Source organism: Aptenodytes patagonicus, chromosome 19 (assembly GCF_965638725.1).
Source record: "Aptenodytes patagonicus chromosome 19, bAptPat1.pri.cur, whole genome shotgun sequence".
Taxonomy (NCBI): domain Eukaryota; kingdom Metazoa; phylum Chordata; class Aves; order Sphenisciformes; family Spheniscidae; genus Aptenodytes; species Aptenodytes patagonicus.
In genome coordinates, this window is record NC_134967.1 from 3,786,795 (window position 1) to 3,805,144 (window position 18,350).

Here is an 18,350-nt window from a genome sequence, read left to right on the forward strand (position 1 = left end):
CTAAATACCAGCAGGGGTCTGATCCAGCCCTGGAGAGCAATCATTTAGATGGATTTTTACATACACGTAGAAGAGGAAACTAGGCCTTGTGTTGCATGGCTGGTGCATTTAACAATGCCCAGCAACATCCCTCCAGATGTGCACAAGGCAGGAAGCACTTGTGAGGCTGACTGAGCCCAGGATGTTTTCAGCTATTATGTCCAGGCAATCCATCTCATCCCACGGGGCCACAGGTACAGTTCTGCCCCAGCCACCCACTCACAGGGTGCACAGTTGAGGAGCCTCAAAAGGCATCCCCCCCATGTACCCACCTAGCCCACAGCCTCTGGACCTGTCAGGAACTGGAGATCAGCTCTTCCAATTCAGATCCAGACCACCACCACTGGTGCTGGCACTAGGGTAATTGGCTGCAAGCCCTCTTCCTCCTGCAACCCGACTGCCTTCAGAATAACCAGCAAAGGCAGCTGCGTTAGCCCTCAAAGGGCATTCCTCTCTCCTATCACACTAGGACCAGAGCTATCTCTAGCAGAAGAGAAAGTAACTTACATGAGCAGCACCAGTCAAAGAAGCTGAAGAGGATTTAACTACACAGCTCCGTACAAAGCAAAATCCCTGCAACATACTTGTCATAAAGCCTGAAACAGCCACACAGCTGATCCCCACGCATCTCCTGCTCGCTCTGGGTAATGCTACAACTGTTGCCATGCAGGTCTCTCAGTAAAGCTATTCCAAGCTAAACCCCAGCCACAGTGCACTGGAAAATAAAATAAAAAAATCATATGGCTAAATCCCTGTACATCATCTCCTGATGCTTCTGCTGGGAGACCAGCAAGTTTCTGCTGAGCCAGTTTGTTCTAATTCACAACAGCTTGAGAGAATAGGACAAGTAACACAAATGAACAATGTGATATAACTCACCCTCTCCTAACTTCTCTCTCCCCCTCCACCTCCCTCCCACTGCTCCTTCTTCAGCCTCCTCCTCTCTGCCTGACTAGCCACATCCTCCTCCTCCTCTCCTGTCTTTCCAGGTCTGTAGGTTTACCTACACAGCCTCAGAGATTAAGAGCCCTGACAAAGAAATCTCTTATCATGATGAGAAAAAGAAAACCTTTATCTGGCCAGCAGAATGAAACAGATGAAAAGCAAAGCCACTAGGAAATATTTGGGCTCAGCTCAAACTCCCTCCCCTTTCTGGGAGGGAATTCCAGGGGCGAGTCTGGGATTTCCCTGTCCATCCTTCCCAGAAGCCCCACCATCTTCTACCCAGGCAGAGAGCCTACAAGCCGCTGCCAAGGGGTAGGTAGTTAAAGATGCCCTGGGATTTCCAGCACGTGTTGGATTCGCTGGGGTTGCAGATCCCAGCAGAGAGGCAAAGCTTTTAAGACAGCCATGGCCTTGGCAAACGCCCAACAGCAGTCTCCCATGCATTCCCAAAGGTTAAAAGCAGGCAATGCTTTCAGAAGCCTTCCTGCCAAAATGTCAGCAAATTCTGCATCGCTAACTGCCTCAACAACTGATAAAAACCCTAATAAAATAAAGAGGCTAACACACCCGAACCAACATCTAGTAAAAAAGGGAAATTTAATTGGAAATGTTGTCTGCAATTTAAATGTCAAAGGAGAAATCGTTCCTGTGCTTCCTGCTGTTCACAGCTATAAACCAGCAGTTTCAGTGGCTGAGGAGGAGTGACAAGGAAATGTCAAGGAGGTGCTTGGTGTTTCAGCTCCCTGCACTTGCTGATCCCTGCTCTGTGGAGTGAACAGACACTGCACTGACAATCCTGTTCAAGTCTGCATTCCCAGATACTCAGCCAACAGCTTTTTGCACAGGGTGACCAGAGTGCTGCCAAGGATGAAACCAGGCTGGGGGCTCTCCACACACAGTTTGCAGACCTCCAACTCCTGGGCCTATCTATGCCTCACTCCCACCATGCCACTGAGCACATCACACCTTTGCTCTAAATGTACAGCTTCACCCACAGCTCTTCTTCTCTGCAGACGGACTCTCAGTAGAGGCAACACAGCCACGCACTTCAAATTGCGTGCAGTGCCACAACACCCACAGGAACTTCTAAAAACCTGACAGACCCCAGGAAGGATGCACGCATGTGGAAGGAGCTGGGCAGCAGCAGAGCCAGCTCTGCAGCAACTCACACAGCGGCCGCCTCACCGGCCAGCTCCAGCCAAGTCCCTTTCCCCAGGGGGCAAGTGTTCTATACTCACACAAACAGACTGGAGCCAGCACAGTTCAGGGCTAGGGCAGCTCTGCTAACACAACCACGTTCTGCTCCTTAGCGAAGGTAAATCAAAACATTAAGGTCCCCTTGAAGAAATGTCACATCCCGAGTGGTTTTTATTTACTTGCCTGTGAGCAATCAGTTGTTTAGACAGACATCCAGCCTCATTTGTTTACAGCAGTACAACCGGAGGCATATTTCTTTTGTATTGATGACAAGTTAAACTTATTTCTTGGACTTTCTCTTTTGTGTAAAGAAAATGACGACACTTGCTACATTAATACACAGAATGAATTCAATTTTGTGATCGCACAGAAGCACATTCCCCCTTCTTCCCCCCACACTACTGTAACACTCCCACACAGCAACCGCAGCGACAGTGGAGTAAGAGCCTTTTGTTCCCACAGATAAACTTCACGAAGGGTTTGTAGGCTGGGGCCCCAGCTCCGCCGTAAGCACCCACACCACGTGCCTGAGGGCACGCATTTGAAAGCAACAGGGCATGGAGATGAACGCTGGTGGAAAGGTTGGCTGCATGATTACCAAGGTCACAGCACTGCATTTGTTTTTAAAATGATTGACTTGCATTTATGCTAGTTGTTGAGGGCAACAGGACTGAATTGCATGTTAAAAGTAAGTAACTTTTCAAGTGTCCTGCTGAATGATCACATGTATTTCAACTTAGAAATGAGCTTAAATTGCACCAGTTTGGAACAGCTCCCACCCAATCTACTGGAGAAAAATGTTTTGATTAAACTGAAGGTTTTGGGTGATTATTTTTTTCACAGTAGAAGGGATTTATTTTTTAGGTTCAGTTCTAGAAAAACTGAGTTTCAAAAAAAGAGATTATGATTTGACTTCCATTTGGAACAAAATCACTTAAAATACATGTCTGTTTCCTGTGAAATTCTCTTTCCCACTTTTGACCTACTTGAATCTGAACACCTTGCTGGCTTTGCTCACATTCACCCACGCGCTGCCTGCAAAGCCTTGTGCTCTACTTGAAAACTTTTGCCAGGAAAGCTAAATAGGTTACAGCTGAGATATTTCAGCTGCAGAGGTACAGCAGTGGAAGTCTGAGGGGCCCTGGTACAGCAGCAAGAGGGACCACACACAAATATAGCTGAGCCTACTCACAGTAACACTCAACGTTTACAGTAAGCTTGCATTCAGACCAGGAATAAAAACTGACTCCTTTAAATCACATCTGGGGTTGGAGGGGATGGATGAAGATTTTCTCCCCTTCAAGTCATTCTGACCAATTGCCAAGAGCCAGCATTACTGGGGGAACCTGGCTCCCACCTGGCCTCTCCATACATTGAATTTTCACAGTAACACACACACACGCTCTAGCCTGGCGACTACAGCAGAGCACTGGTTGAAGCCTTTGCCTCCTTCACCCCATAACAGAGCAACCCTTGATTCAGCAGCAGAGACAAGGTGCTGCTCCAGCTCAGCTCATCAGACAGGAGGTCAGGCCCCAGGTCCTCCAGCAGCAAAGCTGCCAGCCAAGTCCCCATCAGAGAGAGCCACTCCTGTGCTCTGCTACTGTTCTCGCCCCTTTTTGCATCTGTTCCTCTTGAAGCTGGATCAGGCTCCAGCAGCCACAGTGTGACAGCTCTACACCTCCCAGGGAGACCTTTCCTCTCCTCCTCGAAGAGGTTACCGGTAGCTCTTCCAGGGCTGCCACCCAAGAGCGCACCCCAGACAAGGCTTCACACCACTGAAGGGAAAGGGCATATTGTTTACGTGAAAGCCTGGCTCAACCTTACATTTCAAATGCTTTTGGTCACTTTCAGCAGGCTATGAAGTTTTTCCCCTTTAAAAGAGTAGCTGTTAGAACAGGAGTCACCCCAGCTGACACCAAGCCAAATAAAGCAGGCTATATGCTTAAAGGTCTGATTCCCACCAGGCCCCACTATGCACGGTATCAGATCTCAGACTGGCTCTCCAGCAGCACTCACTGTAGCACGAGACATATGCCAACCTCAGCATTTACACCAAAGCTCCCTACAGCGCTCAAGTCCTTTTCAGGAGCTGGACTTGGGCAAGAGACGGTGCTTTCAGTACAGCTCCCACCAGCCCTCTCCATGCACTGAAGGGGAAAACCACAGAACAAGCTTTCCTGTCCTTACCTGCTTCACCTCAGCACTACAAGGAAGGGCCAAAAGCATTTTGATTATACAGAGCATTTGCAAAGCTCAAAGCATTGTTATTACCTATAATTAAAGTGTCCCATTTAGCCCACAAGGACCTTCTCTTACATGCTTCTAACCAGTGAAAGTGTGTTTTTAGAGGTGTCTCTTACCTTTCTAGACAAAGACCTTTTAAAAGCTGTTATTTGCTGAATTCTCAATTAGCACATCATTCCCTTCCAAAGCCTCACTGGAGCCTCCTGGAGCAAAGCAAAGCCCAGTCCAAACAGTACATCAAGAGCTACCACAAACAACCTTTCCAACTATTATAATGCAGGTTTACATTCTGCACATTCAGCAGAAACTGTGTTTGCTGTGAAGGTTACAGTTATTAAAATACACGTACATTGTCTATTTAGAGCCCTGAAATCTACAGCCTTGACAATTCACATGCAGTCAGATTCTTATCTCTGCTACACCAGCACCATGCTGGTGCCACCCTAAATTTTAGTGGAAAGCTTCCCAGGTTTGCCGTGGCATAACAAAGATCAGCCCCTGATCGTGAAGGGAGATGGAACAGACACAGGTATTTTATTTATAAAGCCTCCCACTCTCTGCCTCCCTGCAAATCACATATCCTGCCAAGTCACTGCACACTGAAACCAGAATTAAAATACAATAAATTATCTTAAGAAAAAAGTGCTGAAACCTCATCCTCATAACATTTCCACAGATGAAGACAATTGAGTACAGAGGATCCAATTAGGAATAAAGAGGGAAAGGCTCAGAAGAATGATAGCACTCAGGGAAGCAAAGTGGCCTTTTAAAAGGCTACATTTGCACACAGAGCACAGTATCGGCAGGACGGGGGAGCAGCCTCTCAAGGTGGGACTGTCACCACAAGAAGCAGCAGGTTTTGGCTGACCTACAAGTGCCGGGGGAATAAGGGAGGGGAGCTTAAGCCTAGCTAGGGTCATTCCAGCAGTGGAAGCCTGGACAACCCCCAAGCAAACAGGGGAGTTGCTTCACCACTGACTTCCCTGGGTGCAGGATGAGGCCACTCCAAGTCAGGGCTCTGGGCCAAGACTCCAGAGCAGCTCATTCCTGGCTCTCCCATCAATCCTCAGGACAGGCTCAAGACTGATGAAGGGCAGAAACCTTCTCATGGCACCTCCTTATGGTGACAAATACCACTTAACAGTATCTTGGCAAATTAACAAAGCAGAGTCTGCCCAGCATCTCGCTTCCCCTGCACAATGAGGTTTACACCTCTGTCCCCAGCCAGTCGCGTCCACTTTGAGTGTAATCCTTCAAACCAACTGCATCCTTCCCCTTCACAAGGGCAGTGGGTGGCACAGGGGAGCCCTGATCTCAGCCAGGCCAGAGGGGTTTCCAGAACAAGCAATAACACTGTAGTCACAAAGCATATTGCTCCAGCAGCAGATGAAACTCCACATTAAAAAACCTCTTGCAGATTCCACTTGCCCAGAACCACACCAGGGGAACGTGAGTGCCCTTGAAAAGTCTGTGATCCACCTTGCACTTATATCGTTCTGGAAGGCTATTCCTCACCCAAGATAAATAGCCCTCTGCTCAGCAGGGCATCAGAGTGTTTACAGATTAATTTTTTTCCCTGAAGAACATCTACTCCATAAAACAACAATTAGCTACACTCTGAATTTATGAGTGTAATTTGCAATGCTGTTAAAGCATGGGCAGCCGTGGCTTTCACGCAACGGTAATTGTTTGCATTGCTGTGAAGGAGCCAGAACAAGGCACACTGCTGGCTTTTTGGGGGTTGCTGGAAAAAGGAGAGACTGTTGTCCTTCATAGGAGAAAAATTCCACCAGCTTCACAGGGGCACGCACTGGTACCATTATCATCTGCAATGATGCAGTGACCACCTCAAAAACATTTGATTTGATTTCCAACAGAGAGAGTGGTGAGAAGGATTTTGTTGTGGGTTTTGGCTACCATGTTATTCAGCTTGGGTTACAACAGCAAGAACCCGATGAGGCAACAAGGACCAAGCAAAGGTGGAAGCTAAACGTTTACAGAGAAGCAACAGTAATTAAAAGACTTCACATAATTTAGAAATGAAGGAAAAACATTAGGAGTGGTGTCTCCCCCATCAAGCTACTTTCTTAAGTAAAAGTCACCAGAGTCTGATAAATTATTAGCTTAGAAACTTAGATGTCTCCAGGGGAAACAGGTATTAAAGAGATGAGCCTTGGAGTTAATGGTGTTTTCACATAGCCAAGATCTCTAATGAAAGTGAACTCATTTACATATCCAACCACTCAGCACTAGCCTGTGCCAACTAACCAGCAGTCTCCTACAAGAGGTAAAAAGGGCAGAAGCACCAAGTTTCCCTTCAATTTTTTCCTCTCCCCCCCAGGTCTCCCAGCCATCGCAGCAGTGAGCCGCTCTGCCCGTGACCCGACCCAGTGCAGGCGACCACATGCTGCTCAGGGCCAGCTCCAGGATACCAGCAGGTTGGCTGGAGTGCTGGCAGATGAAAGAGGCAGATTTAACATTAGCCGGAGAGCTTGCGAAGCCAAAAGGCTGTTTTCAAAAGGAAGGGAAAAAGGCTTTCTAATTCATAGCTGCAAGGTATTTACCTTAATGTTAAATGACAATTGCTTGCAAAACAATATTGCAGAAGCTCCCCGGAGGCATTAATCAGAGGTTGTATCTCACTAAGTGTGGAGAGTGGCAGATACTTACAGATAGCACTGCAGGGCAGGGGCTTTCATTCACAGGCTGCCAGCAGAAAAAGCATCACACTCCCATTTGGGTTCTAAATTGGGAGCCTCGGTGCCTTTGTGGGTCTAGATTCAAAGCCTTTCTGTGGGTTTGGGATGATGACCAAGGTTCCAACCACTAGAAATCAGAGAGGTCTGTTATCAGACAAAGCCCTTCTGAAGCTGGGTGCTCCCAGGTCCGTCCCCTGGGTCCCCACAAGCATGGTCTGCCGCGCCAGCAAAAGGCCCTGCAGCTGCTGGAAGAAAACAGCGCTGCCTGCCAGGTCACTCCTGTGACCAAGGGAGGGTTTCCAATGCAGAGAGGAAACAAGTCACTCTTCCCAGCCTCTCCATCTGCAGGGAAAAACAATCAGACTGACTCCACTACAGCTGCCCAGGGTAATGGGAGGGTTTTTTGTTTGGTTGGTTTTTTGTTTGGTTTTTTTTCCCCTTCAAAGACAGCAAGGAGGCATGGGGAACAACAGCATATGGGAGCTGAAGCCCTCCTCCCTGGCCCCCGCCACCCCTCCTGCCTGCCAGCAGGCTGCACCCGCAGAAACAGATGGTCCCTTCGGGTCACAGCTCCTCCAGACTAAGTGTGTGCAGCCAAAGCCAAGAAGGCAGAAATAAATAGTGTGCAATTTAATGGGAAAAAAGAATTTCATACAGAAGAGGCCAAGCCCCGTCCAGCCAGAGGAAACACCAGCAAGTCATGGAGCACTGCTAGAGACAGCTGGCACCAACGTGCCTTTCTGCAAAGAGGGTCGGGGCTCCCTCCACGCCACGAGGGCGGCATCATTGCTTCTTGTTTATAACAGACTTCTCCAGCAGCAGCACTAAGCCTGCGCTTAGAGTCCTGCATCCCTCCTGCCCCATGGAAGTTGCACAGCACTCGTGGTGGCTACATCAGGAAGACCACATTTGCTGTGATGCCAAAGACCTCCCCCTGAGGTCCTCCCAGCCTCTTGCCACCCTCCCATCCCTGCCCTGTTTTGGGTCTCTACCTCAAGCTGCTGCTTGCCTCCACTATCACCATCAGCCCGCTTCTCCTTTAATTTCCCACCCTTCAATTCCACCTTCTCTCCCCAAAATCCTCTCAAGATGTGCTGCTATATCTGCTTTCCTGCAAAATATATGCAAAATAAAGTGTATTCTACCGAGATGGGGCTTTAAATCCTTATTCCCTTCATTGTACGCATCTTAAGGCATCATTTTTAAATGGTAGAAGCATGTCTACAGATTTATGTGCATCTTTAAGGTCTAATTTACATAAAAAACAAGTGCAGAGTGTTTCTTAGCCCCAGGGCACAGCAGATACAAGGAGAACACCTAATGAATAAAAAACTGTTTGGATAAAACTTTATATAAACTCTTACATATGCTAATAAGATGAAAGGGTATAATTACGAGCTGAATTGTGTACTGACACAAGTAGATCTGTGCAATAAAAGACAGAATTTCAGTGTCCTCAAATCCAAAATAACATATTGTGAGAACATGCTTTCCCAGAAAACTATCTCTCCAGGTTCCTTTCAACACCTCTGGAGCACAAGTGATGCTAAGGGATGCAATAACAACTTCTCAGCTGGTATAAATTTCATCTTTATAAGGATCACCCCCTATTTAAGGGCACCTTTCCACTTCCTAAAAAGCACTGATAGAAGGTAATTATAAACCTTATCTCGCATGATTTGGATCATCAGCTGGCATTCATAGGAAAGGTACATCTAAATGAGGTGTGTATGTGCATGGAGAGGGACGTTCTCACCAAGTTTCAATATACTGATCTTTTCATCCAACATAAATTTTTAATGCAGGAGGAATTTAATTTTGCAATACAAAGCTTGGAAGCAATAGAGTTTGTGTAAACAGCCAGCCACAGGGAGACTGCACTCCACAAATATGTACTGCCAACAAAATCCATTTCCACAGCCATTTAATTCATGAGTTACTGTCCGTCGTGCTCAAAACATAGTCCTCCACAGCACTCAGCCTCCCCATCCGTGGCGCTAAATAACAACGCCCAGGGCACTGCTCAGCGTTGCCAATTTAGACTGTAATCTCTGTACGGCGCTGTCCTGCCTCGATAACCTCACGCTGCAAAGCACACCCACAGAAAGAGGGGCTTGCAGAAAGCAGCACTACATCAGCAGCAGGAAAGCCCCTTCTTCCCTATTGCGACCTCGTGTGTGCATCTCTCCCCGCCCCAGTTACTCCGCTGCAGGGTAGGGATGATAACTCCTCATCTCCCAGAGGAGGAATTCATTAGCATTTCATATGCCTCATGCATTAGGGTGATGAGACACAAAAAGCCCAGATCATCAATTTATTAATGACAGCGCAAGCCTACAGAAATGCTAACCAAGCCAGTGGATTTGCTCCAGATTTGCTCCAGCGTGACACCAGTCTGGACCTCCTGGCAACTAACACTTGACCAAGCTGATTCATCAATTGCTGACCACCTGCTAGCACCTCAGGGCTCCAACCTTAGCTCCCTGCGCTAATATACACAAGCCAGTCAGGCCATCCCCTGAAGTATTTACAACCTTTGCAGGCAGGACAAAATGACAGAAAAAGAACAAAGAGGGGGAAGAAAGTCACGCGAAGATGGAAGCTGACACCAGGGCAGTGACAAGGCTGGAGACTGGCTCCCAGGCCAGGCTTGCAGCATGCAGCCTGGCCATCGCAGCAGCAATGAGAGCACTTCACCCCCCTCTTGGCTTGGTCTCAGACACCATGCAATCATCACCCCATTTTTAATCAATTTGGGGACATATTGTTCCCTTACAGCTATAATTAAAACTCGGCTGAATATTTTTTCCAGTACTATGAACTGCAAGGTTATTTAACAATACCAAATCAATCAGCTACCTTATGTACCACCCGGAGTTAACATGTACCAAAAGAAAGTTATTATACAAGAAATATGCAAAGACTGCAGTCTTTCCCAGAGTCCTTTCCTACCCCCTCTTTGCCACAGCAATGGAGACAGTCAGCACTTTTTTTTGCAGATCAATACCGCACTTGAATGTGACCACCACTCCAATTATTGCCTCAATTACAGAGGCATGAGTTTGGTCCTGCACACCTACCCCCTTATTGAAAAAGCACCATGCGTATGCTGCCCATTGAAATGACACCTGTGGGAAAACATTAACCCACTAATTTGAAATCAATTTAAAGTCCATTTGCCTAATGACATGAGCACTGTAAATTATCTATAAATTGTTAATTTATGAGAAAATGACATCAGAATTTTTGTTTTATTAATTGGCTTTTCCAGATGCAAGTTATTTCTAAAGCTTTATAATCCATGTCTCTTGGTGAGCAAACATTAAAACCTGCTTAATAAGATGCCTTTTATGCCAAGAAAAAGAGTAAAATGAGTAAACCCGCTCTTGTGAACACTTCGATATAAGGGTTTATGCATTCATCCTAGCAATTAGTGAAGGAGAAGTCATGGGGAGAGTGAAAAAAGGTCCTTTGAGTGTCTGTTCACATTCTTGAACAAAATTGGTTCCAACCACATTTGCATTTTTCAGAGGCAAAATTCCTCCGAGTGCAGAAACCGACACCAGCCCAGGTCACCTCTCCCATCATCCTTGTGCCTCCTTGGCAAGGACTCAGCCAGGCACAGACTGAGCTAAGAACCTTACCTCTCAGCAAATATTTGAGCAACAGACTCGCTGGCCAAAGCATTAGCAGGAAATTATTGTCAAAGTCTGTGTCCAGGGACCAGGTTGTGATTTCTTTGCTGATATGGAGGTATTAGAGACTAACCTTTCCTAACAACTTCAGTACATCTACTTCTAGTGTGGGAGTGCAGAGATCTTCTTCAGATTATTTTCTTGTAACATCATGTACCCAGGTCCACGAAAGTTAAGTATCTAGTCAACTAACTCCTATTTCAGTCTCTCACTCCAGTTGGATCTGTATCCTTGATCTCTCATGCAGTACTCCAGGTCCTGAATTTCCCTCCTACCCTGCAGCTGCTTGGGAATTGCTTGCACATCCATCCGCAGACACCCACAGAAATCAAGTCCATGCAGTTTCTCTACCCCATGGTAACTAGGCAACATGACTGTAATTTTCAAATATTGATAACTACCAACAAAAATACAAGTGTGAAGAAATCGGGGCTTGACTGACCCAAAGAGCAAATACACCTGAGGAAACTGCAGCCTGCTCCCGGACAGTCACTGGACACAGATTTATTGCAGATGAGTTTCTTGGTCCCAGCACTCACCTTTACTGAACAGTCAGAAATAAAATCTCCATGCACACCATGACCTTGACAGGAATAAAAAAGGGAGCACAATGATTTTTGCTGCAGTCTGATGTCCAGCAAATCTTTCAGCACTGGATTCTCCAATTTCAGTACAATTTTAAGGGAAAAGACAGCACAGGAGCGAGGTAACAGGAGCTCAGCAGAGCTTTGCTTCAAAGCCCAAATTTCCACCTGGGGAGAAAGGCAAAGTCACAAGGTCTTTCCCAGATCAAGTGTCCATCAGGAACTTGCAGATCACCAGGCCAGGCTGCTTTCAGCTATGTCTGAAGAAAGGCAAGCGAGCCCCAAAGCTGGCAGCAATACTGCTTGTTCCACCATGGCGCACACACACAAGGCATGGGGTAAGCCAGCTCCACTCCCTCTTTTCTCTCCCTGATCTTTTTAGGACCCGATCCAAAAATCCCCCCAACAGCACGAAGACTCTCAGGAGTGCTTGTGCGCACATAAACGAAAGCTCCTCCATGCAGGGACCCACCACCCTGCACTCGAGCAGCAGCCGGCACACACAGAAAGCTCTGTTTTTGCCAAAATAGAAAGCTGCAATGTCAAACCTTCCCTCTTCCATTAATGCTCTATTTAAGTCTGTCTTTGAATTTGTCCATATTACAAACGCACCCCCTCTCAGCAAACCCCCTTCCCAGACAGCCCTCCCCTCTTCTCTGCTAAATAGATACTAAATATATACCAGGGAGAACTTGTTGGGAAAAAGAGGACTGAGGTTTTTAAAAGCTTCCCCCTCCTTCATCTACTCCACAAACACACACCCCCCAAAACAGAGCTGCTTTGTTGTTTGCTTTCATGGCTCCCAACCGAGAGCTCATCCCTCCACCGCCATTCATTGCCACAGCTCCTGCTGCAAGAGTGCAATGCTGGGAATATCCTTCTCCGCAGATATGCCAAGCCCCTCTGCTGCTCTTCCCTAGCAGATCCCAGCAATGCCCCAGCAGGTCAGGTGATGAATGCAAACGTGCTGAAAGAAAGACTGCCAGACGAACATTGGCCCTCTTCCCCAATCCCCTAGTGAAACCAATCCAGTCGGAAGAATTCCTGCCTGCTGATACGCTAATATTTTAAATGAGCTTTAATTGGTTTCCCAACACTACCCGTGTCACTCGCACACCCCATGCCAGTACTCATCACTGCCAGCCCCATTGTGCCGTATCTGTGCCCTGCACCACCACCCATACAGCCCAAATAGAGGGGACGCTGGTTCCCATGGGGCTGTTCTGCTTGCCTGACTTTTGCTCTGAATATATTTATTCTGGTGTGAAATCACAGCACCAGCTGTTCTGATCATTTCACAGTTCTCATTTAAAAGAAAACAACCTTAGGGTGGGGGAGAGCAGGTAAGAAAATCTGGCAGTCCTTGTGCTGGCTGCTCTTAGGAACAGCACAAGGGGAAGGGTGCGTGGGTGAAGGTATGTGTAGGAGATTAGCGAGTCACACATTACCTTTAGCCAGCTAGCACTCCTCTGCAGCTCTTGCAGAGCTCAGTCTGAGAGTCCATTGATATCTCTGCAGCAACTGAGTTGTAGGTAACGTACCTGCACAGGGTTGAGCTTTGCTGCTGCAGCTGCTCAGAAGCAGAGGTGGCTGATCAGACTAACTCACCTTCTTTCCGTTGAACACAATTCTTCCGATTTCGTGCTGGCATTAAATGAGCATATCATTTGTTCCAGCTCTCTGCTCAGAGAGGCTATGGCTTACAGTCCTCCACGCAAGTCACTTGAAGCAGCAGGATGACATGTCTGGCCCTCAGGGGGACCTTGTCCCTGCAGTAGCCGTCATTTTCCTCCATGGCCCTCTGGAGTACCTTGTCCCCACTTCCCCCCCACCCTGCTTCAAGCCATAAGTTCCCCCAGTAACACAGCCCTGCTTCAGGCTGGATCAAAACGACACTGTTCAACCTGTACTGCCTTATAATCAGACGACAGGTAACATTGCCAAGGACAAGAGCTCCGCAGTGTTCCCGGGGAGAGACCAGTTGTCTTCAGCTCTTGCTATACCCCATGTTTTGGCCAGCACCTCCTCCTCTCTCTCTCCCCAAATTTTCTCCCCCAACCGCCACATCCCTCCCAGCTCATCCCTCCTGGAGATAAGGCAGAATAACCAATAGCCTGATGCAAAGGCTCTTGCAGTTAAGGCACCAGAGAACCTCAACACTGTCTCTTCCCAGATACAGTGCGAGGCCTTGCCTAGATCCTTGGGAACATCTTTGGTTTTATGTTTATTTTTCAGTGTGATCATCGGGCAAGACAGCAAAGAGACTCGTCACCATCCATCATGAGCTTCATTGTTTAGTAATAAGATGTATTGCCCCCTTGCAGCAAAATAACACTCCAGCCAGAGCCCCCATTTGTTATGATCTGGCTGACTGGGACAGCTGTTCATGTCAATGCTGTAAACACTCCATTTGGAGCAGAGACAGCAAATTTTAAGTGCTAATAAATGGGACTGCAGGCTGCCGAGCGCACGCGAGGTTAGCGGCTGGTCACCACCAGCCTTCCCCAGCCAGGCTCCTTGAGCAGCTCCGGTCCAAGTGCTGCCTGCCCACCCCAACCACCGACCCCCTTCAAACACAGCACAGGGAACGTGGCCCTGCCTGCCGAGCAGTCCCAGCTCTGTCCCACACGTTCCTCCCCCCGGCACCCGGTTAACCCTGCTGGGAGCTGCCACAGCACAGCTACCATCGCAGAGCGCCCCCAAAAACCAGCTGCAAGGTGGGCAGGGAGGGTTTGTTATCAGAGCCAGGTGGCCTTCCTGGCTCTCCATGAATGGGGTCAGAGCAGCAGTGCTGGAGGAAGAACTTACTTGTCTCCATGCGTCAGGAGGGAGCTGAATCTGCTTTTCTGTAGTTAGCTTTATTAGAAATGGCCTCAGCAGATCAGACAGCAGAGAGGCAGCTTTCTGGAGAGCACTCGTGGACTTCTCCGGTAGCACACAATGATAACCTGTGGAGGACAGAATTAATGCTTAGCTGGGTGTCTCTGACCTGGTGCCCTCTGTGCTTTCCAGGGCTAGAGGCATGCTCTTATCTCAGGTTTATTACCAGCTGCACAGACTGCTCAGCCCTAAAGCTCCAAAGCAGCAAAGGGCCAGCAAAACTCAGCCTCTGGCAGCAGCTAGAAGATGGTAACTGCATACTGGGAGGTCAGAGATGATCTGTCACCACACCAGATGCCTAAACACATGCTGGGGCAGCTCAGAGCATCCTTTCTCTCCCTACGTAAGCTCCACTGTGGCTAGTGTAAGCCAGGCCCCAAGTAAACAGCAGCCTTCCTGTATTCCCAGCTAGCGGCAAGAGCCCCAGGACACTGCAAGGGTGCCTGCACAACAGCTGGCTCAGCAAGCGCAGAGCCTCTGCAGAGCAGCCTGAGATGATGCACAAGGGCCTTCTGGCAGCATACATCAGAGGATTTCACTGAGGTCACAGCCTCACACATTAGACACATGTCACTTCCATTTTTACATCAGGAAAAATAAAGCTTAAAGACATACAGACAAAGCACTGGCAAGATTTCATGATTTATCATCACTGTCATTCCAGGCACTCACAACAGCCTGGGTTTACCCTTTGGCTCCCTTATAGCAGCTCCTTTGAGAGGTACATGAATACCAGAGGCAAGGAACAGGTTTGCTGCTCATTCACACCTATGTCTCTGACAAACTAGAGCCCTCAGGAAGACTGCAAGTGTTTAAAAAAACCCTGAAAAATCAGCCCACCACCCTCTGCAGCCAGCCTGAGAAACTGTCATCAGGAGCAGTTTATCCCCAAAAAGCATAGAGTGGGAGCACTGTGCATCAGCCAGAGCTAGTCAATAGCACTTGCAGGAAAAATAAAAAGCTGGCCTAGTTTTCACAGAATTCAGTCAGACCCCCAAACCGTGTCTGCAGGCAGCACTGTGTCACCATGCCAGAGGGCATGGACCGAGTCTAAAATAGGAACGGGTAAAGGCAGCAAACGTGATCAAAGCAGCACTTCACCACTACCTTCCCTTGAGCAGCCTAGCAGCTTAAGAGTGAGTTTCTCTTGCCAGAAACTTCCCCCTCTCCAAACAAAGAGCTGGAAAGAAAATCCCTCAGGCAGCAGATTCTTCAGCACTCTTGGGCTGCGTGTCATTCAGGAAACGACCACAAGCCCAGGTGACACTTAAAGAGATGAACCACAACTGCTCACCCTCTAGTGACAAAACTATATTGTCCATCAGACAAAAACTCCTTGAAGCAAAGCAGAGGAGCTGTGGCAGGCAGCAGCAAACTCATCATGCTCTCGAATGCCACCAAGGGACAGCTCGTGGCTCTCATCACTCCCCATAGCATGGGGCTGTTCTGCCCGCCAGGGCTCTGTGCTGAGACAACAAACTTTGGTCCAGACTCAGACAGCCATTTGTAGGCAATTAGCTTATGCACTGACTGCTTGATCAGCTCATGTCCTCATTTTTCCAGCTCCTTTGTTAGTCTGAAAAAATCTCAGGGGAAGCCCAGGTCATTACATCCTGGGAAAGGCTCCCAGGAGCCTGCACAAGCCAGCCGATGGGTTTGGAAATGGGTTCAAGAGGGAGCACCCACATCCCTATTGCCTCTTCATATGCCTCTGTCCAACACAACACAGCCCTGGGAAGCTCAGTGGGACAAAGGCCACCAGCTAGAAAGGATTAAAAGCCCTAGTGCAGACGTGCAACCTTTCCTTGCGGTCACCTTGCACTTCTCACTCAGCACCAAGAGATTCAACTGAAAAGGTCATTGAAGTTTAAGAAAAAAAAAAGCACCTCTGCACAGCTGTTTTAAAAGCTCACCCTGAATTTGCCCATCCCCAGACTGTAAAGGCTCCCATCCCTTCTGTGTCTGCACTCTCTGGGTTCAGTCTGGTTAGGGAAATAATCTCAGATCACCTTATTTCATGTGGGAACTTCTTAATCACTCAACACCCATCACCTGCAGCGCTCCAACAAAGCTGCAGAGCTCTTTGGTGATGGGAAATGAGACATCAGTGCCCACACCTGTAGCTAAGATGAGCCTGTCGTGGTTTAATACAGAACATAAGCTAACAAGCATTAAAGTAAAGCAGTCATGAGGTAGCAAGAGCTGCTTGCCTCCCTGCCAAAACCAGCTAAGCCACAATGTTCTTAGTGCCACATTTCAGCTCACCCCTTCAGCAACTGGATGTCCTCACACGCACCCTCATTCTGGTGACTCTGAGACTGCCACATCTTCCACTGGAAGAGGACATGACCCAGCCTTCCTGACCACATGCTATCAGATCAGCAACCCAAAGCAGTACCACAACCCTTCCTCTGAGATATATCCCCTCTTGGCTAGTCCACACGCAGGAGTTACCCATATCTCCTCTCTGCCCTTATTCACCCCTTAGCAGCCCTTACTGTTGCCTCACAACCTCCTTTTCGAGAAGGAGAACCTTTCCTGTTTAAGATGGAGGACATTTCTACTGTGTGCCTAAATCACAACCAATTTGTAATTTAATTCAACCTCCTCCGCTTCCCATCACAAGTGGTTGTTTACAGTGCTGTTTACCAGCTGCTGCTTTTCAGCCCAGCCATGGCTGTACTTCACTGGTAGATTAATCGATCCCCCCCTGACTGATACACACACAACCCCACCTGACAAAATGGCTTCTCTGCTTCAAATCTGGGTTTGAAACCAAATCTTTGGCAACCTTTCTCACCCCAGCCCAATGCACTTCAGGCCTTATTCCTGTCCAGGCTCCTTCACTGCTTTTCTTCCTGCCAAAACGCCCATCAAGGTGCTACCGAGCTCCCTGGCCCTTCCTATTACTTGTCGCATGCAGCAGTCTGAACCAGGTTTTCACACTGAGCTTCTGAGGCAATAAACTGGCTCTAACTTGAGGGGGGGAAACAACAAGAAATCGGCATCGTAGGCCAACACTCAAGAGAAACACGATCCACAAACCTTCCAAGTTCCCACTGTTTTGGGCTCACTTCAGCTCCTGTGCTGGCTTACAGCGAAGGAAAGCCTGGCACCCAGCCTCTCCAGCTTTGCTCATCACCATCCTCAGGGAGCACATAATAGCTGAATAAACAGCCACGAGGATAAAAAAAAGAGCATCCCAGAGGCACAGCTCCCCACAGGTCTGCCAGAGCTCTGTTCACCACTTGAGGAGCCACTAAGATGTGTCATCTGCAGGGTGACAAATTGCCAGGGAAGGGAAGAGAGTGAGTCATCCTCTTTGACTGACCTTTGTGTCAATCATCAGAGGGAGAAGGCTGCTCCCGAGCTACTCAGAAACAGATAACAAGCCACACGGGGCTGCACAGAAACCAGCCGTGGGCCAAGCCCCAGCCCCGTTCAACACAGGGCAATGCCCCCACAGACACCGTGTATGGGGTAGGGTGCTTAGAGAGGGCAGGTGAGAGACAGCGAGCACAGCACAGGGGAGAAAACCACCAAGGAGCAAAAAAACCATGCTCAAGATGGTGTGGAGGGGAAAAAAAAAAAAAAACCCAGAAGATCCTTTTTTTCATCAGCGTGGCTGAGTCAGGCACGTGTAAGATTTAAAAGCTCCCTATTTCTGTGCTAAGTCACCTGCAGCAGAGGGGAGGAGGGACAGGGGGTGGCGTTAACGATAGAGCAGAGCGGAGGGGACGGAGAGCAGGACGGACACTGCTCCGAGGCGAGGCGAGCCGGGCTGCCACCCCCGCTCCGCTCCCGCTGCAGGCACCGGCCGGCGCCGGGGGCCGAATCCCCCTCGTAAAGCGCCCCAGGGCAGCACCGAGAGCCGAGGCCGCCCCGCACCTCGGCACGGCGGGGCCCTGAGAGGACAGACCCCCCGCCCTGCCTCCCCAGGTGCTGCTCGGCGCGGCCCCCACAGCCCCGCCACAGGGGAACCGCTCACCCGGGACAGCGTCGCGTCGCGTCCCGTCCCGCTGTGGCGGAGGCAGCCGGCTCCCCTCAGCGACCCCCGGAAGCTG

The 18,350-nt window shown here is 48.7% G+C and overlaps 1 protein-coding gene across 1 annotated transcript in view; it reads right to left on the reverse strand.

Moving 5' to 3' along the window:
• Positions 1 to 18,350, reverse strand: part of DISP3 (dispatched RND transporter family member 3) — a 101,976-nt gene that overhangs the window by 38,036 nt on the left and 45,590 nt on the right. Inside the window, exon 21 of the transcript XR_012996836.1 lies at positions 14,215 to 14,354. The gene's annotated coding sequence lies outside the window, so the exon portion shown is untranslated. The remainder of the gene's footprint in view (positions 1 to 14,214; positions 14,355 to 18,350) is intronic.